Raw genomic sequence first — 24,298 nt, 5'->3', positions numbered from 1 at the left:
ATCACTATCTCTGCCTCCAGGCTTCCTGGCTTCTTGGAGACTGAGCTCAATTTCACTTTTAGCAGGAGATCTTTCTTCATCCCCCTATCGTCACCCCAAATCCAATGCCTTCCCCTTGTGATTACCTTCTATTTCTACTTTATTTCTCTTGTATATACATAGTTTTATATACATACATACACATACATATATACACATACACACATGTATTATATATGTGTATATATATATATATGTGTGTGTGTATATGTGTGTGTGTGTGCATTCAGTCTTCTAAAGTTGGTTGTACACTCCTTGCTCCTTGCAAGCAGGGATTACTTTTGCCTTTCTTTGTATCTCCAGCATTTAGCATACTGTCTGACCCAGAGGAAGCGCCTAATAAATAGTTATTGACCAACTGGCTTGCCCACAGTCACACAGATGTGTCAAAAGCAGGATTTGAACCCAGCTCTTACTAACTTTGAGGTCCCTATCCATACCACCCTGCCTCTCATAATCAAGTCCCTTCATTATTTATCCTGTGCAGTCTCCTATACCCTACCTAGATGATCCTCCGTTGTCCTCCCATCAAAATATCTTTGCTTGGTTCAGGCTAGTCTCTTTCTCCACTCATTCTACCTGGGGTGCCCCTTCTCTCAGGCTGGTGGTCCCTTTTGACTAGAATTCTTTGTCTTCACTTCTCCAAGCTCAGATTCATCATCATTCTCCAAGGTGTACGTCAAGCCTTCCCTGATTACGCTGACAAAGAACATTCTCTTCTTCACCTCCCATTGTACTTAGAAACTTTGCCACATAATTTTATATGTGGTTACAAGCTATCCCATAATTTTTCTTTTGTTTTCTGGGCATCAGACTCTCTCTCAAGAGCAAAGGCACTTTCTGGGCATTTGTCCTATACTTGCAAACCCAATGGTGTCTAACACGCTGCTGAATATTTCATTGGTACTCAATATTGAATAACAGATTTCCAGAACTCGAAGGAAATCCCTTATCGCTCCCTCCCCATGTTATAGATGAAACACTAATATTTAGAGAAGTTAAGGGACTTCCCTATAGTAAATGGCAGAGCTGTGACTAAAACCTAGATTTCTACGTTTAAGTATAATATTCTTTTCATTATATCTTTGATCATCAATTTATAACAGGAAGAGACCTTCTGGATCATTTAACCTCCTTATTTCATTGATGAAAAAATTGAGGCCCACTGAGGCTAAGTGACTTGTTCTATAACTAATTTTCCTCCTAGGATATTTTATTAAATGCCTTTGCTTTGAATTAGTTTTGTTCTCTGGATGACCAGAGAAAAAAGCCTACACATTTATGTAGATGTAAACTCATATGTAGGGTAACTATTCTGGGGGCCTTATTGTGAGGAGGGGTCTCTCAGATGCTATATTATGATCTCCAAAGTGGATTTGAACCCTGGTTCTCTGACTCAAAAATCACAGTGCCATGCTGCCTTAGTTGATTGATAAAATTTGCCTAAATAATAAATCCCACGTTACTATAGATGGTCCTTTCTGACTCCAGGTCATACAACAATGCTCTGTACTACCAAACAGAGTAGAGTTTGCTTTCATGGAAGTCACAGGTGTGAGAAATTTATTGGGATAATGGCAAGTCTGTTGTCATTTTCTTGTGATTTGACCATTTAATATCTCTATACAACTTATTATTTCCTGTTCATTCTTTCTCCCTTAGGTTTCTCTCCTAACCCTCTCCTCCATCCTGAAATACCAGTTTCCCCCTCCCCCTCCCCAGAAGACATGGGACCAGTGTCAAACAGCTGCACTGCCAGTCTCAAAATTGATACTCACCCAGCTGATAAGAAAACGGTCCAGGTCAGAAGGCTGAGCACAGCTGGAGAATAGGGGACTCTTTGTCCTGTTCTTACCTTAGCCATGGGAATGATTTATTTTTGCAGGCAAGTACATTTCTTATCAGCCTCCAGGATAATAAAATTTTAGTATCTACCATGTCATGCAAAGTTGGCATGGTGTATAAGGCATTTTCTGATTGGAGAAATGGAGTGATGGAGGTCTTCTCTCTTTCTCTTTGCCTATAGAAATCTCCTTCCACCTTTCCAATCACAGTTCCTAGGAAAGTTGATTTGGGTCCTTTTCTGAGAAGAAAACAATCACAACTATACAAAAGTGGAATGGCTTCTCTATGAGGTAGTGAGTTTCCTGTTACTGGAAGTCTTCAAGTGGAGGTTTGATGATCACTCACTAAGGACATAGTAAAGAAAATTCTTGTGAGGTATGGGTTGGAATAAATGACCTCTGTTCTTCTTCCAACTTTGATTCCTTGCAACTTTGAAATACTATGTTTTCAGAAAGCTTAACTCCCTGCTCCTTATAGGAAGCCTTCCTTAAGCTCCATAACCCCTTCCCTTTTTGAACTCTTACATGATTTGTTGTGTATACCTCTCATCTGACAATATTATATTATCTAATGTTGTGATCTTTTCACATGTACATATTTTTCTTCCCTATCTAGACATCCAGTTCCTTGAAGACCATAGCTGTCTTATCTTTCTCTGTTTCACCTATGATGACTTGGATACAGTCCATACTCAACTTGAATATGAGCTTTTGTCAATTTCCCAGAAACCCAAGAAGTTTATCCTAAAGTCCTAGGAAAGCCATAGATTGCAACTGACTACCTCATTTACCAGCACAGAAGCAACTAATTTCTAGCTTCAGGATGTAGGGATTATCTCCTTGAGAGCTAAGACTGTTTTGTTTGACTGCCTTTCTTTTTATCACCAGCACTTAGTAGGAGACCTGACACATAGTAGGTATATGATAATCCTTGACTGGTTTGAGCCTCACAACCTTATCATATATGTAGTACCAGTATTATTATCCTTATTTTAGAGAGGAGGAAACTGAGACTCACAAAGATTAGATAACTAGCCTAAGTGCTGAACCAGCACTTAAAACTAGGGTGCTCTCAGTGAGGTTAGCCCAAGGGTAGCCACAAGTGTCCTCAAGGTCACAGGTTCCCTACCCCTGGGCTAGCCTCAGATACCCCTTTATAACCAATAAATTAAAAAGTCAAATTTCACCTAAAGGGAGAGCCAATTTTGACAACTAATTGGTTAATGAATGAATATGCTTTGAGTAAGACAAGACAAAGAGGTGGGAAAAAATTAAGAGTAGGATTTCTCAAACCATTAAAAAAAAGAAGGCCCCAGAGCTGACTGACAGGCCAGTACAGTATGGCTGGAAGCTCCAGGAAAGATCCTCTGGGAACAAGATAGGAAGATTCTTTTGTCACTGAGAGACCAGGGTTCCTGAGGACCCTGACCCAAGAAAGGCCAGAGTGGCTGGAGTGAAGCTGAGTCCCGCCCAGCCCAGGATTGAAAACAACCATTGGAAGCCAACATCTAGAGAGAAGACAGATTCCAGAATCAACTGGAAATCTTACCAAATTGAGTATAGCGGTCATAGAAGTGAGGGTGGCTAGACAGCATTTCTCCAAACACACGAACCAAGGGAGCAATCGCTTGTTGGGACAAGTCCCCAGGACTCCATTTCAATCGGCCAATAAACATTTATAGTATACCTACTATGTGCCAGGTACTGTTCTAACAGCTAGGGATGAAAAGAAAAGTAACCCTGCCCCCAAGGTGCTCACCGTCTAAAGGAAAGACAGCATTCAAACAACTGGGTACAGACAAGATATATCTAGGATAAATTGGAAATAACCAACACAGGGAAGGAACTAGAATTAAGGGAGGTTGAGAAAGGATTCCTGTAGAAGGTAGGATTCTAGCTGGGACTTGATGTAAGTCAGGGAAGGAAGGTATGGCAGTAGATAAAGCACCAGTTCTGGAGTTAGGAAGACCTGAGTTCAAATCTGACCTCAGACACTTACTAGCTATAGGCAAGTCACTTAACCCGGTTTGCCTCAGTTTCCTCCTCTGTAAAATGAGCTGGAGAAGGAAAAAGTAAATCACTCCAGTATCTCTGCTAAGAAAACCTCAAATGGGATCACTAAAAGTTGGACATGACTGAAACGAATACACAACAACAAAGGGAAGGTAGCAGAGAGAGGTGAGGAGGGAGACAGTTTTAGGCAGGAGGGATAGCTGATGAAAATACCTAGTTGGGAGATGGAGTATCTTATTGGAGGAACAACAAAGAGAACAGTGTCAGTGGGTCAGAAAAACCTGGAAAGGCTTACATGAGCTAGAGCAAAGCAAAGTGAACAGAACCAGGAGAGTGTTGTACACAGGGGCAGCAGTATTGTATGATGAAGAACTGTGAATGACTTAGCTATTCTCAGCAATACAGTGATCCAAGACAATCCCAAAGGACTAAGGATGAAGCATAATATCCACCTCCAGAGAAAGAACTGATTGTTTGAGTACAGACTGAAGCATGTGATTTATACTTTCTTTCTTTCATTCTTTTCTTTTATTTGAGACTTCATGCACAAAATAACCAATATGGAAATATTTCACATGATTGTATATGTATAACCTACATCTGATTCCTTATTGTCTCAGGGAGGAGAAAAGGGAGGGAGGAAAGGAGAGACAGAATTTGGAACTCAAAATATTGAAAAAATGTTAAAAAATTGCTTTAACATGTAATTTGGGGAATATATTTAAATATATTCTTAATTATATTTCAATTTAATTGTTTTCCTTTGTAGTTCTATGTATTTTATTTTGCACATTTAAAAATGTTACTCTGACATAGAGTTCACCAGACTACCAAAGGACTCTCTGGCAGAAGAAGGGCCAAGAATTGGTGCTCTAATTCATGGAGGAGGGAGAGATGGCAGCTAAGAGCAGAAAAATGAATGGAGGTGTATTACAATGGTGTTAAAGGCATCTAGGCTTGTCATTCTGGTTCCCATGAAAAGACGTTCTTTATTTCATAGGCATATGTAAAAGCTGTTTTTCTAGCTTAGATTGGTATGATGGAATTATAGTACTCTTTGGGGGATGGGTATTTAGATTTTTTTCCATTAGTTTGCTTTGCAATTCTATCCTAACTAAGTATTTTACTATTTCAATGTTTGAGTTTTTGCTTGGTTTATTAATGAGGTTCAAATTCCAGGCAGATAAGATAGCTTATACTCATTAAAAATATCCCCACATTGAACCCTAATCCCTAAGAATCCAAAAGAGAAGTAGAAAACAGGTTATACCAGCAACAGTGCCAACTTGAATTAGCTCTGCCTAAGATCTTGGGTATCCTGAATCAGCCTCCAATCTAGACAGGGATGGGACCAGAAAAAAAGAACCAGGGCTAGATATTTCAGGAGGTATCTGCCCAAACAACCTTCAGTTAAGATAGCAGTTGTTAGGAAGAAAAATTACTCAGAGACATTCTTTTTTGCTTATGCTTGTGATTTCCTTATGGGGGGCTCCCTTCTGAGACAGGGACAAAAAAAAGATGACTTGGAGAAAGAGGATGGGAAGTTTGAAAAATCAATGTGCATTCCAGTAAAGACCAGGGAGCGTCACACGTTTCTAGTCTCTTTCCTTTGTAACTTTGACCCCTCTCTACCTCTGTGTCTGTAAAGCTCTTAGATAAAAACTCAAGAAGGAAAAGAGATTCTAGAGCTGGAAGATCCCTGCAAAGGCATCTTTCTTCTCCAGATGTGGAAACTAAGAACCAGACAACCTAGGGAATTGGCTTAAGGCTCAGAGGAAATAAAATATGTAAAACACTTTGCAGACTTGAAAAGCACAAAATATAAACTCCTTCAGGGCAGTGATGGTGTCATTTTTTTTTTTTTTTTACTTTGAGCACTGAGGCCACTTCAGTGATGCAGGATAATGAGATTTCCCAGTGAGGAGTTTCCTGGGAAAGGAAGCATGATGGAGAGGTCCAAAGACATCCAGAAGCAGGGCTGTTGGTTGGCACAATGCTTCCCTTACAATAAACAGATAACACATAAAGGGGAGGTATACATGCACAGTGATGTGTCTCGATGATGGTAGGTGACATGGAGGCCCAGTCTGACTTCGTATTCCAAGCACCTAGCACCATGTGGTGCAAAGTAGGCTTCTAATCAATCAACAAGCACTTATTAGAAATCTACTATGTGCCAGGTATTGTGCTAGGTGCTACAAATATGAAGTCAAAAACAAAGGCCAGAAGTCCCACCAGTACCTAAACAGAAATCCTTATGGTGATGACCAGTACCTCCTCCAGCATACACATGTGTTATCTTGGGAGATAGTAGAGAAGAGAGAAAAGCTGAGTGATGGTGGAGAACCAACAGAGTAGGTGAACCAAGTTCTGGGGCTTGAGGAAAAGAAGAAAGTGGAGGCAAGATGGCTGCTTGGGAGAGAAAGGTATCATCTGGGGTTCAACACCATGTGGGGAATCTCTGTCAGTAAATCTGAGCCCAAATACATAGATACACCCTTCTCCCCACATCAACCCCATTTCTAGATTGGTTTCTGATTCAGGGTTAGAAACTCCTCTAACATGTGCCCTAACATGTGCACTAATAAGAAGACACAGAATTCCATAAGCTAGGCTAGAAGTAAGTTGAATGCAGTGCAGGAAGCTGGTGGTGCAGTGGATAGAACTATGGGTGACTTGCAGTCAGGAAGAAGAATTCAAATCTAGCTTCAGATTTTTACTAGTCATGTGACCCTAGGCAAATCACTTAATTGTCTGTATCTGTTTCCTCAGCTATGAAATGAGGACAATAATAGCACCTACCTTCCAGAGTTGTTGCAAGGATCAAGTAAGGTAATATTTGTAAAAGTGCTTGGCAAATAGTAGGCACTACATAATTGCTTATTCCCTTCCAACATCCTTCAGGGCACTCAGAAGACTGATACTAGAAGGATTTTCTGCAGGGAGCCTTGCCCGTGCACAGGTTGGATCAAAACTGGCAAATACTACTCACACTGCAGAGGGTAAGACAAAAATGAAGAAGTAATTTCTCTTAGCCACAAAGATGGAACTTGAGACAACATGTTGTGGGCTGCTTCAGCTAGGTGGTTTCAAGGAAGTACATGGGTAGGCATGGCTTAATTCAGGCCACAGGGCAGATTTCATCTGGCATGAACTTGGCATCCAGGTGCAGGAGGAAGGTACAGATGAAAGTAACAATAATTCACATTTCCATAGGCAGTCAATAAACATTTAAAAGCACCTACTGTGTGTCAGGCATTACACTAGGTCCTGGGATTACAAATAGAAGTTTAAAAAAAAATTATCTCTGCCTTCAGTGAATTTTCATTCTAATAGGGGAAGACAACACACAAAGGGAAGCTGAAAAGAGAGGAAGAAAGTACCACTTGTTGCTCTGGTACAGTATTCTCTCTGTTTGAGAAATGAAGCCTTTATCAGATAAATTTGCTGTATTTTTTTCCCCTTTAGTTTCTTGCTATCTTTCTAATTTCGGCTTCATTGATTTATATTGTGAAAAACACAATTCAATGTAATCAAAGTTATCCATTTTACTTCCCATGATCCTTTCTATCTCTTGTTTCATCATAGATTCTTCCCTTATCCATAGATCTGACAGGTACAATTTTCCATGTTCTCCTAATTTGCTTATGATATCCCCCTTTATGTCTAAATCATGTATCCATTTTGACCTTCTCTAGGTATACAGTGTGAGATGCTGGTCTATCCCTAGTTTATGCTAAATTTTTCTTCAGTTTTCCCACCAATTTTTGTTGAATGGTGAGTTCTTGACTTGCAAGCTTGAATCTTTGGGTTTGTCAAACCCTAGATTACTAAGATCATGTACTACTGTATATCCTATCTATCCTTCTGATAAACTGCTCTCTTTCTTAGCCAGTACTAGATTGTTTTCATGATTATCATTTTGTAATATAGTTTGAGATCTGGTACTGCTAGGACACCTTCCTTCACATTTAAAAAAAATTGATTCCCTTGATATTTTTGACTCTTTTAAAAAAATTCCAGATGAATTTTATTATTTTTTCTAGCTCTATAAGATAATTCTTTGCTAGTTTGATTGGAATGATACTGAATAAGTAAATTTATTTGTGTAGAATTGCCATTTTTATTATATTGAGTTAGCTTACTTGTGAGCAATTAATATTTCTCCAGTTATTTTGATCCATTTTTATTTGTGTAGAAAGTGTTTTGTAATTGTATTCATATAGTCCCTGTGTTTCTCTTGGCAGGTAGACTCCTAAGTATTTTATATTGTTTGTAGCTATTTTGAATGGAATTTCTCTTTGTATCTCTTCCCTCTGGGTTTTGTTGGCAATATGTAAAAACGCTGCTAAAACACTACTAAAGTTGTTAATTGTTTCAACTAAATTTTTTAGTTAATTCTCTAGGGTTGTTTAAGTATATCATCATATTATCTGCAAGCTTCAATAGTTTTTTTATTTTCTGGCCTGTTTTTATTCCTTCAATTTCTTTTTCTTGTTTTTTGCTATATCAGCATTTTAAATACACTGTTGAATAATAATGATGATAATGGGCATCCTTACTTCCCCCTGATCTTATTGGGGAGGTTTCTAGTTTATCTCCATTACAGCTATTGCTCACTGATAGTTTTAGATAAATATTACATATCATTTTAAGAAGGTTTCCATTTATTCCTATGCTTTCTGCAGTTTTAATAAGCATGGGTGTTATATTTTGTCAAAAGCTTTTTCTACATTTGTTGAAATAATCATGTAACTTTTTTTGGATATGGTCAATTATGCTTATGTTTTCTTAATGTTGAACTAGCCTTGCAGTCCTGCTATAAATTTTACCCCATCACACTCTATGATCTTTATGATATATTGCTGCAATCTCCTTAATAGTATTTTATTTAAAACTTTTGCATTAATAGGGAAATTGATCTACAGTTTTCTTTCTTTGTTTTTGTTCTCTCTGTTTTGGGTATCAAACCTAAACCACATTTGTGTCATAAAAGAAATTTGGTAGAACTCCATTATTTGTTTTTCTCAAGTAGTTTATATAATATTGGGATTTCTTGTTCCTTAAATGTTTGGTGGAATTCAATTATAAATCCATCTGGTTCTGGGAAATTTTCTTAGGGAGCTCATTTATGGCTTGTTCAATTTCTTTATCTAAGATAGGGCTATCTTCTGTAAATCTGGGAAATTTATATTTTTGTAAATATTCATTTCATTCAAACTGTCAATTTTCCTGGGTGAAATAACTCCTAGTCATTGCTTTAATTTCATCATCATTGGTGGTACATTCACTCTTTTCATTTTTGATACTGATTATTTGATTTATTTTTTTTAAATTAACCAATGGTTTTCCTATTTTATTGGAATTTTATAAATAAAACCAACTCCTAGCTTTATTATTTCAATGATTTTTTAATTTTCAATTACTTTAATCTCTCCTTTGTATTTTAGGATTTCAATTTTGGTGTTTAATTGGAGACTTTTAATTTGTTCCTTTTCTAGTTTTTTTAATTGAATGCCCAATTCATCGAACTGCTCTTTTATTAATGTATGCACTTAGAGAAATAGATTTCCCCCTAAGTACTGCTTTGACTGCACAACACAAATTTTCTTATGTTGTCTTATTTTTTTCGTCATCTTTAATGAAATTATTGATAGTTTCTATTATTTGTTCTTTGATCACCATTCTTTAGTATTGTAGTATACTATTTATATATTATATATAATATAATATAATATTTAGTATTATATGCTTTAGTCTACAACTAATTTTTAATTTATGCTTCCATAGTTCTGTGTTGAGTGTAATTTTTACTGTATTTGATCTTAAAGGGTGCCTTTCATATTTCTACTTTACTGAATGTGTTTGTGAGGTTTTTATGCTCCAATACATGTACAATTTATGCTCTAATACATGCCATGGACAGCTAAAAAGTGATACAGTCCTTTCTATTCCCATTCAGTTTTCTCTAGAGGTACATCATATATAACTTTTCTAAAATTCTATTCATCTCCTTCACTTCTTTCCTTTTTATTTTATGCTTAGATTTATCTGTCCCTGAGAGGAAAAAGTTGAGATCCCTTACTAGTATAGTTTTACTATCTATTTCCTCCTGTGAACTTATTTAATATTTTCTTTTTTAAAAAAATTTATTTATTTATTTTAGTTTTCAACATTCATTTCCATAAGACTTAGAGTTCCAGATTTTTTCCTCATCTCTCCTCTCTGCCCACCCCAAGAAAGCATTCATTCTGATTACCACTTTCCCTGATCTGCCCTCTCTTCTATCACACCCCTCCCTTCTCTGATCCTCATCCCCTCTATTTTATTGGAGGACAAGATAGATTTCTATATCCAATGCCTGTATATCTTATTTCCCAATTACATGTAAAAACAATTTTAACATATGTTTTTAAATCTTTGAATTCCAACTTCTCTCCCTTCCTCCCTCCCCTCCCACCCCCAATGAGAAGGCAAGCTATTCATGCTGTGGAAGACTATATTTCCCTCCATCCTATCCTGCCCCCCATTTATTCTATTCTCTTTTTTGATCATATCCCTCCTCAAAAGTATTTACTTCTAATGACACCCTCCTCCCTTCTATCATCCCACCACCTCCCTACTTATCCCCTTCACCCATATTTTCCTGTAGTGTAAGATAGAGTTTCATAACAAATTGAGTATGCATGTTACTCCCTCCTTAAGCCAAATGTGATGAGAGTAAGGCTTACTTTTTCCTTCTCACCTCCCCTCTCTTCCCTTTCATTGAAAAAGCTATCTCTTGCCTGTTTTATATGAGAGATAATTTGCCCCATTCTCAACTTTACTAAGTCCCTTATGATTTCTCTTTACTTTTTCATGCTTCTCTTGATTCTTGTGTTTGAAAATCATATTTTCTATTCAGCTCTGGTCTTTTCATCAAGAATTCTTGAAAGTTCTCTATTTCATTAAATGACCATTTTTTACCCTGAAATATTATACACAGTTTTCTGGGTAGGTGATTCTTGGTTTTAATCCTGGTTCCTTTGACTTCTGAAATATCATATTCTAAGCCCTTTGATCCCTTAATGTAGAAGCTGCTAGATTTTTTTTATTTTGTTCGTATTTCCACAATACTCAAATTGTTTATTTCTGGCTGCTTGCAATATTTTCTCCTTGACCTGGGACCTCTGGAATTTGGCTACAGTATTCCTAGGAGCTTTCCTTTTAGGATCTCTTTCAGGAGGCAATTGGTGGATTCTTTCAATATTTAGTTTACCCTCTGATTCTAGAATTTCAGGGCAGTTATCCTTGATAACTTCTTGAAAGATGATGTCTAGGTTCTTTTTTTGATCATGGCTTTCAGTTAGTTCCATAATTTTAAAATAGTCTCTCCTGGATCTATTTTCCAGGTTAGTTGTTTTTCCATTGAGATATTTTACATTGTATGCCATTTTTAAATTTCTTTGGTTTTATTTTATAATTTCTTGATTTTTCATAAAGTTATTAGCTTCCATCTGTTCCATTCCAGTCTTTAAGGAATTATTTTCTTCAGTGAGCTTTTGGACTTCCTTTTCCATCTTACCAATTCTGCTTTGTAGGGCATTATTCTCTTCATTGGCTTTTTGGATCTCTTTTGTCATTTGGGTTACTTTATTTTTTTATAGTGTTATTTTCTTCAGCATTTTTTGGGTCTCCTTTAGCAAGCAGTTGACTAATTTTTCATAATTTTCTTGCATCACTCTCATTTCTCTTCCCAATTTTTGCTCTATTTCTCTTACTGGATTGTCAACATCCTTTTTGAGCTCTTCCTTGACCTGAGACCAATTCATATTTTTCTTGGAGGCTTTGGAGGGAGGAGCTTTGACTTTGTTGTCTTCTGTTTGCATGTTTTGGTCTTCCTTGTCACCAAAGTAAGACTCTATAGTCTAATGCTTTTTCTGGCTTTTGCTCATTTCCCCAGCCATTTACTTGACTTTTGAGCTCTTTGTCAAGGTAGATCTCTGCTTCCAGTGGGGATGCAGGGGTGTACTGTCAGTTGCTTGATTCCCCCACAATCTGTGGGCCTAGAATTCCAGAAACAGTCACTGTCTCTACTCCTGCTGCTGCAGCTGCTGTGGATTCCTCTGCCCTCTTCTCCCTCTGCCTCCTGGAGGCTGGAATTGGACCACTCCACTCTCCCACACTGGTCCCACAGGCTTTTTCCACTGACCTTCCAATTTATCCTTGGCATTTTTGGGTCATGAAGTCTGGAAACTACCACAGGTGTGAGAGATTCAGTCTCCCCAAGTCCTAGTCAGGTCCTGTCTGTGCCAGCACAGCCCATGATGGACTACACCCTGCCCCCTGTGTGGCACCATGCACACTTCCCAGTGAACTTCCAGGCTGTCTTGGGCTGGAGCTTTGCTTCACTCCATCATCTCTGGGTTCTGCAGTTCCAGAAATTGTTTAGAGGCATTTTTTTTACAGGTGTTTGGCTGGGTTTGAGGGCAGTGCTCTAGACAGCATGTGCTGTTACTCTGCCATCTTGGCTCTGCCTCTAATTTAATATTTCCTTTAAGAATTTGGATGCTATAGAAATCTGAGAAAAAACATGGCAAGTGTTTCTGATAAAGGCTTCCTTTCTCAAACATATAGAGAAATGAGTCAAAAACTTAAGAATACAAGTCATTCCCAGTTGATAAATGGTCAAAGGATATGAATAGCAAGTTGTCAGGCAAAGAAATCAAAGCTGTTTGTAATTAAATAAAAAAATGCTCCAAATCACTATTGATTAGATAAACTCAAATCAAAACAATTCTGGGGTACCACCTGCCACCCATCAGATTGACTCATATGACAGAAAAGGAAAATGATAAATGTTGGAGGGGATGTAGAAAAATTGGGTCACTAATTCCCTGTTGGTGGAGTTGTGAACTGATCCACCTATTTTGGAGAGCAATTTGGAACTATACACAAAGGGCAATAAAACTGTGCATACCCTTTGACCCAGCAATACCACTTTTAGCTCTGTATCGTAAAGAGATCGAAGAAAAAGGAAAAGTACCTATTTGTACAAGAACATTTATAGCGTCTCTTTTTGTGATGGTAAAGAATTGGAAACTGAGGGTATGCCTATCATTTGGGAAGTGGCTGAACAAGATATGACGTATGATTGTGATGGAATACTATTATGCTGTAAGAAATGATGAACAGGATGCTTTCAGAAAGACCTGGAAAGACTTATATGTACTGATGCAAAGTGAAGTGAACAGAACCAAGAGAACATTGTGCACAGTAACTGCAATATTGTACTATGGTCATCTATCAAGGCCTTAGTTATTCTCAGCAGGGCAGCTAGGTGGTGCAGTGGATAGAGCACCAGTGCAGTAGTCAGGAGGACCTGAGTTCAAATTTCATCTCAGACACTTGACACTCACTAGCTGTGTGACCTTGTGCAAGTCACTTAACCTCAATTCCCTCATCCTGGGTCATCTCCAGTCATCCTGATGAATATCTGGTCACTGGATTCAGATGGCTCTGGAGGAGAAGTGAGGCTGGTGACCTGCACAGCCCTCCTTCATTCAAAACAAAGTCAAGTGCAAGTCATTATTTCTCTGATGGCATAATCTTCTTTGGCAATGAAGGACGAACACACACACACAAAGCTGTTCTCAGGAATACAATGATCCAAGACTAGTCCAAAGGACCTGTGTTGAAAAATGCTATCTGCCTCCAGAGAAAGAACTGATGGAGTGTGAATACAGATTAAAGCATATTATTTTTTCACTTTCTTTATTTTTATTGGGTTTTTTGTCTGTTTTCTTTTGCAACATGACTAATATGGAAAAATGTTTTGCATAATGGTACAGATCTAAACTATGTCAAATTACTTACCACCTCAAGGGATGGAGGAAAGAATTTGAAATTCAAAATTTTAAAAAAATGCTAAAATTATTTTTACATGCAATTGGGAAAAATAAAATATTTTTAAAAAATTTGAATGCTTTGTTGTTTGGTGCATTTATGTTTAGTATTTGTATTCATTGTCTATGGCGCATTTTATCAAGATGTAGTTTCTCGGCTTATGTCTTTTAATTAGGTCTATTTTTACTTTTACTTTATCTCAGATCATGATTGCTACCCTTGCTTTTTTTTTTTATTTCAGCTGAATCATAATAAATTCTGCACCAGTTCCTTATTTTTACTCTGTGTGTATCTGTTTCAAATGTGTCTGTTGTAAGTAAAACATTGTTGACTTCTGTTTTCTTATCCATTTTGCTATCTGCTTCCATTTTATGGATGAATTCATCTCATTCAATTTTAGCTTTTCTTACTAACTGTGCATTTCTTTCCATTCTATTTTCTTCCATTTATTGTTCTTTTTCTCTTTTTAACCTGTCCCTCTTCAAAAGTCACTTTTGCTTTTGACCACTGCCTACCTTAATCCCCCCTCTCTTTTACTATTTCCCCCTTTTTTTAGCTCTGTCCCCTCCTACTTCCTGTTGAGTAACATAGATTTTTATGACCAATATATTCTTTTCTCTTTGAACCAATTACGAGAGTGAGGTTCAAGGATTTCCCTCTTCCCTTTCCATTTCTTCCTCTACTAGAAAAGTTTTCCTTGAACACCTCTTTAATGTGAGATAATTTATTCCATTCTTCCATTCTCACTGAGCATCCCTCTTTTTCACCCGTCCATTTTTTTATAATATTCCAACATAATGAACTCACTTTTGTACCCTCTGTCTGTGTAGAGTTCTTGTAACTGCCATAATGATAGGCATATTCCCAGTTAAGAATGTAAAGTTAACTTTATTGAGGCCCATTTGATTTCTCTTTCAGGTTTACCTTTTTGTTCCTCTCTTGAGTCTTGTATTTGAAAGTCAAAATTTTCTGTTTACCTCTAGTCTTTTCATCCCGAATGTTTAAAAGTCCTCCATCTCATTAAATATCAATTTCCCCCCCATAGGATTATACTCAGTTTTTCTAGGTAGATTGTTCTTGGTTGTAATTCTAGCTTCTTTGCCTTCATATTCCAAGCCCTTCACTTCTTTAATATGTTAGTTACTAAATCTTGTGTAATCTTGATTGTGGTTCCATGGTATTTGGCTTCATTCTGGCTGCTAGAAGTATTTAATCTTTGAAATGGGTGTTCTGAAACTTGGCTATAGCATTTCTGGGAGTTTTCATTTTGGTATCTCTTTCAGGAAGTGATTAGTGGAGTCTTTGTCCATTTTACTGTCTGATTCTAGAATGTTAGGGCAGTTTTGTTTTATAGTTTCTTCAAATGTGATGCTTAGACTCTTCTTTTGATCATGCCTTTCATGCAATCCAGGAATTCTTATATCATATGTAAATATATTTTCCAGGCCAGTTGTTTTTTCCAATGAGATATTTCCTATTCTGTTTTATTTTCTCATTCTTTTGACTTTGTTTTATTGTATTTTGATGTCATGTGGAGTCATTAGTTTCCGCTTACCCAAATCTACTTTTTAGGGGATTCTTTTCTTCAATGAACTTTTGTACCTCTTTTGCCATTTAGTCACTTCTATTTTTAAGGTGTTATTTTCTTCAGTTTTTTTGTACCTTTTTTAAGGGCAAGAAAAAAAATTCAACTATGTCCAACGTTTGTGAAAACTGTTTGAGGGTTTTCTTGGCAAGAAACTGGAGTAGTTTGCCATTTCCATCTCCAGCTCATTTTGCAGAAAAGAAAATGAGGCAAACAGGGCTAAGTGACTTGCCTAGAGTCACAAGCTAGTAGGTGATTGGATTTAAACTTGGATTTTCTTGACTCCAGGCCTACCACTCTATCCACCGTGCCACCTAGTTATTAATTGTTACTTCATAATTTTTTTTCACTGTTCCCATTCCCTCCCCAGATTTTCTTCTCCCACTCATTCTATTTTTAAAATCTTTTTTTTTTTATAGCTCTTTGAAGAACTCTTACTGGGCTTGTGTCAAATTCACATTTTTCCCCCTTTGAGGCTTTGGTTATAGCTGTTTTGACATCATTGCCTTCTTCTGAATTTGTGTCTTGATCCTCCCCGTTACCATAATAGATTTTTATGGTCAGGTTCTTTTTGTTGTTTCTGCATCTGTTTCCTCTTTCTTCCAGCCTATTTCTTGACTTTGAATTTTATTGAACTTTATGTTAAAGTTTTACTGTATACCCAGGGTAGGAGGCACCATCCCCAGCTTCAGACTTTTTTTGCACTTCTGTTTTCAGAGCTGGTTCTGGGAGCCTGTAAGTTTTTGGTGCTTCCAAGTTGGTATGAGCCAAGCAGACGTGTGGTCTTGTGACCAGAATCTATACTATTTCTCAATACTCTTTCTCCCTTGTGACTGAGAGGAATTCTGCTCTTCAGGGTTCCTGATTCTTTGTGACTGTAAATGATACTGTTTTTCAGGGTCCTGATCCCTAGGAGTCATTCATGCATTTAGTCATTCACTCAGTATTTATGAAGCCCTTGCCATGTGCAAGTTTCTACAGATCTCAGCCATAGCAGCTCTTAAAAATCATCAAATTATAGATTATCCTATTTCACTCATGAAATTAGAGATCCTTGAAATGCTGAAATATGTTCATTTCATGGGGCTTGGCAGAGAAGGATATATATATGTGTGTGTGTGTATATATACGTATATACATATATATGTGTATATACATATATATGTGTATATATGTATGTGCATATACATGTATATATGTATAATATATATGTATATATGTGTATATATACACATATGTATATATGTATAATCAGAACTTGATCTTTATCCTCAGGAGCTTATGATCTCAAGCCTGTTTGTAATTTTATCCTGTACCACAAACCAATAGTGGCAAGTCCCATAAATTGACTATCGACTGTGCAAAGCAATGTTTTCCTTTATCTGTTCTAAATTATCCTCTTTTGGGGGCAGCTAGGTGGTACAGTTGATAGAGTCATGGTCATAGAGTCAGGAAGACCTAAGTTCAAATCTGGCCTCAGGCACTTACTAGTTGTATGACCCTGGGAAGTTACTTTACCTTGTTTGCCTCAGGTTCCTCATCTGTTAAATTAGCTGGAGAAGGAAATTGCAAACCACTCCAGCATTTGTGCCAAGAAAATATAGTCACGAAGATTTGGACACAACTGAAACAACTGAACAACAATATCCTCTTTTTAAGTTTCAGGGAAGTGTGTCTAATTTTTATAGTCCAGGATCTAGTGAATCATTCCATGTTTCATCCATAAAGGCCCTTCATGACTGTGTAAACTCGGCCCCTAGTTTAACACTGGGACATCTTAGTCCCCATCCCAAGAGGTTAATTATCAGAAGGGCCTCATTAGAATATGGTTCTGAGTGTGTGGCCCTGAGCATGAGGTCATAGCAGGATGCTGTATACCCAGATAGGGAGCTGTGCAGAGCAAGTGAAGGGAGGCACAAAGCCAGGCTTCCTGGCAGTAGGAATTTGACTCATCTACCAAGAAGGGTCATCAAAAGGGTTGGATACTTTATTCTTTCAAACCTCCCTCCTGCTGTTTCTCATCTCTTTTGTGCTCACTGTGTTCGAACTCCCTCTTCACCTCAAATAACCCTGTTTCATTTATTCTCCTGCAGGTTGGTGGCTGGCCACCTCCCAGGGCCTCTGAAAGAACAGTGTTCCATGCCTCCTAATTACCTGCCCAACGCAGGCTGTATGGCTCCTTCAATCACACTTGATCCCAGCTGCCGAGAGCTCCAGCGTAGACTGATCAGAGACATTTTCACATTATTTTCCCTTTAGAAACCTTTTAAGTTCTTGCAGTTATTTTTATTTTCATCTGAATAGGAAGATTGTTGGTATTTAGGACCAGGTTAGACAACACATAAGACAATTCCAGGGTATTGCCCTTGCTATAAGTTTGCTTCCTCTGAAATAAGAAAGATCAGACAGACTAGTGTGGGGAGTACAGTCAAGTGCTGGATTTGGGGTTGGAATAATAATAGCTGGATTTTATTTATATGACACTTTACAAAAGCACTTTTATACATTATCAGATTTAATACTATAGCCATTGTTATTCTGACTTCATAGGGTCAGAGACTCAAAGAAGCAAAGTCACTTGCTAATGGCCACTGGGTGATGCCATAGTGTGCAGAGCATTGGGACTGAAGTCAGGAATGTGGCCTCAGACACTTACTAGCTGTGTGAACTTGGGCAAGTCACTTTACTTCTCTTTGCCTCAGTTATGAAAAAGCACCTACTTCCCAGGGCTGTTGTGAGGATTAAAGGAGAAAATATTGGTAAAGCACTTAGCATGGTGCCTGGTACATAGTGGGCACTATGTAAATGCTTATTCTCTTCCTGCCTTCCCTCCCTTCCCATCCCTCTCTCCCCAGGCCACTTAGCTATTTATGTATCAGAAGCAGGATTTAAAGTTAGGACTTTCTGACTTCAAATCTAGCACTCTTTCTATTATATCTACTTCAGGAAGATCTAGATTCTAATCATGGTTGTTTCTTTATTAATTTCTTTGCCCCTTAGAGTCTCAGTTTCCTTATTTGTAAAATGTGTACAATAATACCAGGAGGTAATATTTGTACTTCTTGGAGTGCTGCTAACAAAATGAAGGAAATTGTTGGGACTGTGGTGAAGAAACCAATCCAATGAATCAGTCAACAAGCATTTATGAAGTGAAGTATCTTTTCCATGCCCGGCATCGTGCCAGGAGAAGGGAGATATAAATATAAAGACTGAAACAGTTCCTGTTCACCAAAGCTTACATTCTAATGAAGACAAGTGTGTGTATGTATGTATGGCATACACACTCATAAATACATGCACATACACACGAATACATGCATATATGTGCACATGTGTTTTATGTACACATGCATTATATATGACATGCATGTATATATATAATAAATATAAAAAGAACAAATACTTGATAGTTAAATACAAGGTAGTTTCGGGAGAAGGGTATAAGCAATGGGGACTGGAGGGGGTGGAAAATCAAAAAAGGCTTCACAGAGAAGGTTTTGCTTGCATAGTGTCTTGAAGGAAGACAGGTGCCCTATGAGGTGCAAGTGAGGAAGGAGTGAATTCTAGACATGGGGAAAAATGAGCACAGAGGAGATGGGAGATGGAGCATTGCCTATGAGGACCGGAGAGAAGGCTAGATTGCTGAGAGGAAGATATTTCCAGTGGGACTGGAAATATTGGTTGGGACCAGCTTGTGAAGAACTTGAAAAATGAAACTGACTTGATATGTTATCCTAGAGGCAACAGAGATTCACTGGAATGGATTAAGTTGGGAGTAACATGGTCAGAGCTGTAAGCAATCCAGACAACATGGGAATTAGCTAAATATCCAAGTCTAAATTATTGATGCAAATATTCTTCCCAAAGCAAATCAATTCTAAGTTATTTAAAGAGGACATCATTGCCACTTCCCTATGAGCTCAATTTGACTTGCCGAAGAGGTGGTGTCAAGCTCATAGACCAGGAATTTCATTCTCTAGCTTGAAGTCATTGGTCTTTTCTCTCTGAGCAATATGGTGCAGTGGAGAGAAGCTTGGATTTGGAATCAGAGGGCTTCAATCCTGGCCCTCCTACGGACTACCTCTTTCGCTTTGGGCAGGTCTGGATCTCAGTTCCCTCATCTGTAAATATAGAGAGTTAAATTGAATGACCTTTCAGCTCTCAATCTATGATCCCTAAAGCACTAGCCATTCATCTCTTTGCAGTCAAGACCTTGGTAGCCATATCCTTAAAGAACTGATGAGGGAATCCTCACCAGTAACTGCCTCATCTTTTTCCTTTTTTTTTTTCTCTTTACCCTCTAAATTTATGGGATATGATATTTACACATGCTTTTTGAACTTTCCAATTGCCAAATCAGTCAGTTAAAAAAGGATTATTAAACACTTTAGTATGTGTCAGGCACAAATTCTGGGGATGTAAAGAAAGGCAAATACACAATCCATGACCTCAAGGAGCTCAGATTCTAAGGGGAAACACAATATATAAATAACTAGGTACCTACTTGTCATCTGGGGAATTGATGGGGCATCATTTCAGAGAGTTTCTGAGGGGAAAGGTCCTAGCAGTGGGACCAGGAAAGGTCTCCTGCAGAAGACTGGATTTGAGATAAGTCTTGAAGCAAGTTAAAAAAATTAAATAATGCTGGGGAGGAGGGACAACATCTCAGATACTGGAGAGAATGAATACAAAGGCACAGAGATAGGAGATAGAGTATTTTACTTTGTAGGCCAGAAACAGCAAAGTAATTGGGGGTTTCTGGAGAGAACAAAATATAATCCCGGAAAGGTAGGAAAGGGTAGGAAGGTATGAAGAGTTTAAAGTGGAAAATAGGACTTTGTATTGGAGTTTATTGAGCATTTATTTATTTATGGAGTTTATTGAGGAGATCCAGTTCTATCTGCTCTGGAAATTCACAAACACCCACTTATTAAGGTCAGTGATAATCTGTTTTTGGACAAATTTATAGGATATTTCTCTGTTTTACACTCTATGTTCTTTTATTGATGCTTTTAATGCCATGGGCTGCCAATGATCATATTAAAAGAGTCCCTAGCATGAGAGTCAGAAGACTTGGAACCATCGAAGGTTGGCTACTAACTAACTGTGTGACCTTAAGTACATTCCCCTTTCTGGGCCTCAGTTTCTTTATCTGTAAAATGAGAACTATATGAGCTATACAGGATGTCCCCAAAGTCTTGGTGTAGTTTTTAGCTTTAACCAATTGGTTAAAACTGCACAAAACATTTTGGAACAGCCTGTATAATCTCTAAGGTCCCTTCCCACTTTAACTTTATTTTGTCATTGTCTGGGGCAGTAACAAGTATATTGGATCTGGAGTCAGGAGAGCTGGGTTTGAATCTTGGTTCTGCCAGTTATACCATGTGTGACTCATGGGGAAGTCACTTAACCTTGGCTTTCCCATCTTTAAAATGAGGGGCTGGTATACCCTTTGACCTAGCAATACCACTTTTAGGACTGTATTCCAAAGAGATCATAAAAATATTTAAAACAGCTCTTGCGGTGACTAAGAACTGGAAATCAAGAGGATGTCCATCAACTGAGGAATGGCTGAACAAGTTGTGGTATATGAATGTAATGGAATACCATTGTGCTATAAGAAATGATGAGCAGACTTCAGAAAAACCTGGAAAAACTTATATGAACTGATGCTGAGTGAAGTGAGCAGAACCAGGAGAACACTGTACACAGAGCAACATTGACTGATATTGATAGACTTAGCCCTTCTCAGCAATGCAAAGACCTAAAAGATTTCCAAAGGACTCACAATGGAAAATGCCACCCACATCCAGAAAAATATGGAGTCAGAATACAAAGCGAAGCAGACTATTTTCTTTTCTTTTTTTCTTTCTCATGGTTTCTCCCATTTGTTGTAATTCTTCTATGCAACATGACTAATGTGAAAATGTGTTTAATTGGAATGTATGTATAGAACCATATCAGACTGCATGCCATCTTGGGAAGGGAGGGGGAGAAAATTTAAAACTTATGGAAATGAATGTTGAAAACTAAAACTAAATTAATTAATAAACTGGAAAAAAATGAGGGGCTGGTGTTAGATCATCTCTGCAGGCCCTTACACTCATTTTCTATATGCTTTTCAATAGTTTTCCTACCCCTGACTAGCAGGATGCAGAGCCAATGTGGTTTATCTCTGACCACTTTATTACAAGGTTACAGCAAGTCAGATCTTTTAAAATAAACCAGGTAGAACAGGCAAGCAGGAAGACAGGTATCTCTAAAGTGTGGGTCTGAAGAAAAACTGTCCCAGTGTGTTCTGCTCTCAAAAACTCCCAGTTCCTCCCCTTTTCCAGCTGTTTGTTGCTTGGTTTAAATAATCCTTCAGGGTACATTTGAGATATGCACTCAGTAAGAAAGGCTTTTTAAAGGAGAGCTGGCTGGCTTATGGTCCAGACAGAACTGGATGGAGGACAGGGCAGAAGGGAGCCAGATGGAACTAGTCTACCCCGCTTAGAATTCAGGTCAGCCTTCCCACCTATATCCTCTGTATCCAGATCTCTCACTCTGCTGGAGAGAGCCACATCCCAAAGTGACCTCCCTGGTGTAACCTGAGGGTCTTCATTCAGCTCTTGTCTCTCTGGGCAGCCCAGAGAGACTTAGCAAAAGGCAAGAGATTCTAAAGCCCACTTCTCACTGCCCTCCCTGCCAGAGCATGTTAATGGGGCCTGTGTGTGAGCATCTGGATGTGTTCCTCCTAGCTCAAGCCTTGCCCTTCAGAGGCCCTTCTCCTCTCTGGCTATCTGGTAAGGGAAGCAGGAGAGGCCTGGTGAGTGGGAATGGTAAAATAAGGTCGATCCTAGGATCAGGTGCATCTGGGCACCTGATTAAATAATAAAACCGATACCGCCTCATGTTGATAGAATTCTGATTTTGTTTTTGTTCACCACCTGCACAAAAGGAGGGGATGAACAGTGGGAGAAGTCTGTGGCAGGATCTTTCCTTGCAGTACTGACCCAGGAGATGAGTGCAGCTGTGTGAAATAATTCATTTGGATTCCTGTTTTATTTCAATCAGTTTGATATTCTAAATAAGTCATAGAGGCATAGATAGGTTCTTATAGTAGGCCTTACACTTTAATATAATTTTCACTACTTGTTTATGTGGCTCACTTGTGCAACCAAGAGAGAACTGACAAAGACATCTCCATCCTGTTTTGCTCAAATTCCATGTCCAGGCCCAGCATAGGTGGGATGTCTTGATGCTTTGGAAAGTCTCTCAATGTATCTTTGTACCTCTGGACATCCTTTCTTGTCCAACATGAGGAAGTAATCATCTTATGATTACTTAGGCAGTGGAAATGCCCATGCTTCACCCAACCTGTGACTACCCCCCTGCTGATGCATCATTTTTGGCCCTCAAAAGAAGGTCTATCAACCAATGAGATTCTTCATTTTATTATGTTTTTGGGTTTTTTTTTTGCATATTTGAGTGGTCAAAGCCTATGAAAACAAGGTCCTAGGAAAAGGAGAGATCTCAGATCATGAGGAAGATTTGAGGTCTATTTCATAGGCATGGACCATGGACTCTTAAATAAAGTGTCATTGGCTCAGAGATCTGCCTCAGTCTCTTTTATTGTAGGTGGGATGATTTTAATCCCCACACAGCCTTGGGGTATATGTGTGTGTGTGTTGGGGGGAGGTGGGGGAAGTGTTGGTTTAGGGGGAGGACCAGTTCTTGCTAGCACCCCCTTTGTACTGTCCACTTAAGCACCAGCATTGGATTTTTTTTGGAAATCATCAGTCCTCATAGGATAGTTTGGGGATGGCTAGAGAGCAGAAGGCAAGTGGGCATAGTCAGGCGGGAGATGTAGTTCCTCTGCCTATGCTCTCCATTCCATCTCAATACCCCTTTCCCTTCCCCTTGGGCCCTGTAGTCAGGATAATGGAGTCTATAGATCTCCCTAGTTCCTGCCCCTATTCTTAGGTCAAGACTGAGTAGATTACTCAGGAAAATCCTTAAGATAGAATTCCTCTAAAGGTCTTCTCTAATATGTCAGGAAGATGATGGAGAAAGGTTCTCCAAAGGCTAAGCCAATTAGCGGAAATTCCAGCAGATAAAAGTGGAAAAGCCTTGCTTAGGATCCATACTCAGACTCCATGCATGCCATCTGAGTTACAACCTAGCCTACATTCTGAGAGTCCCACAAAACTGGGATGGGGGGAATAATTTGAGGGGCCACAACAACTCCTGATGTTTTACTACATTTTAACGGGGTCATGGTCTGCATACTATAGTAAATACGAGTGGGCCCCTGTTATCTCTACGGTTAAAAACAAACTCCTTGGTTTGTAGTGAGATTGTGGTCTGTATTGGTGAAGGGAGAGCCCATAACAATGAAGTCACAGACCTTGGAAATGTTGATATATGATTCACCTAGGTAAGGCAGAGGTTAGTAAGACTTTGACTTTCAACCAGGGCAAGTGAAACTTAGGAAAGTCCATTTCAGTTTTCATAATTGAGAACCTTAAGGCAGACTTTGTGTGCGTGCGTGCGTGTGTGTGTGTGTGTGTGTGTGCGCGTGTGTACACATGTGGATAACACTGGTTAATTTTATTTCATTTATTGCACATTCTGGAGGCAACTCAAATTTAACATGACCAAAACAGAATTATTTTTTTTCCTTAAACCCATACCTCTTCCAAATTCCCTTGCTGCTCAGGGTACCACCAATCAGTAGGTAAGTCTTATCAATTAATTGTACCATAGTGAAAAGAGTAACTGTTGCTGTTTTCCCACCCAGCACGATGTCTTTCTTTTTCTTGACCTCATTAAAGGGGCTATGCCCTGGTTACTTTTTAAACAGGCCTATTCAATAAATGAGCATTGCCTCACCCTAAGTGAGTACCTGCAAATACTTTGGTCTAAAGGGGCCAAGGTCTCCCATTGCATC

At 38.5% G+C, this 24,298-nt stretch overlaps 1 long non-coding RNA gene across 1 annotated transcript; it reads left to right on the top strand.

Annotated features, from left to right (window-relative positions):
- The first annotated feature begins 2,069 nt into the window (after positions 1–2,069).
- LOC140527495 (uncharacterized) lies at positions 2,070–22,959 on the top strand. The gene is made up of 3 exons (XR_011974816.1): positions 2,070–2,259; positions 2,500–6,898; positions 17,460–22,959. It is a non-coding gene; the product is annotated as an uncharacterized lncRNA (long non-coding RNA).
- Positions 22,960–24,298: the final 1,339 nt, after the last annotated feature.

This window comes from Notamacropus eugenii, chromosome 2, assembly GCF_028372415.1.
Source record: "Notamacropus eugenii isolate mMacEug1 chromosome 2, mMacEug1.pri_v2, whole genome shotgun sequence".
NCBI classification, from domain to species: domain Eukaryota; kingdom Metazoa; phylum Chordata; class Mammalia; order Diprotodontia; family Macropodidae; genus Notamacropus; species Notamacropus eugenii.
The sequence above is the reverse complement of the archived record's forward strand: the minus strand, read 5'-3'. Positions and strand labels throughout refer to the sequence as shown.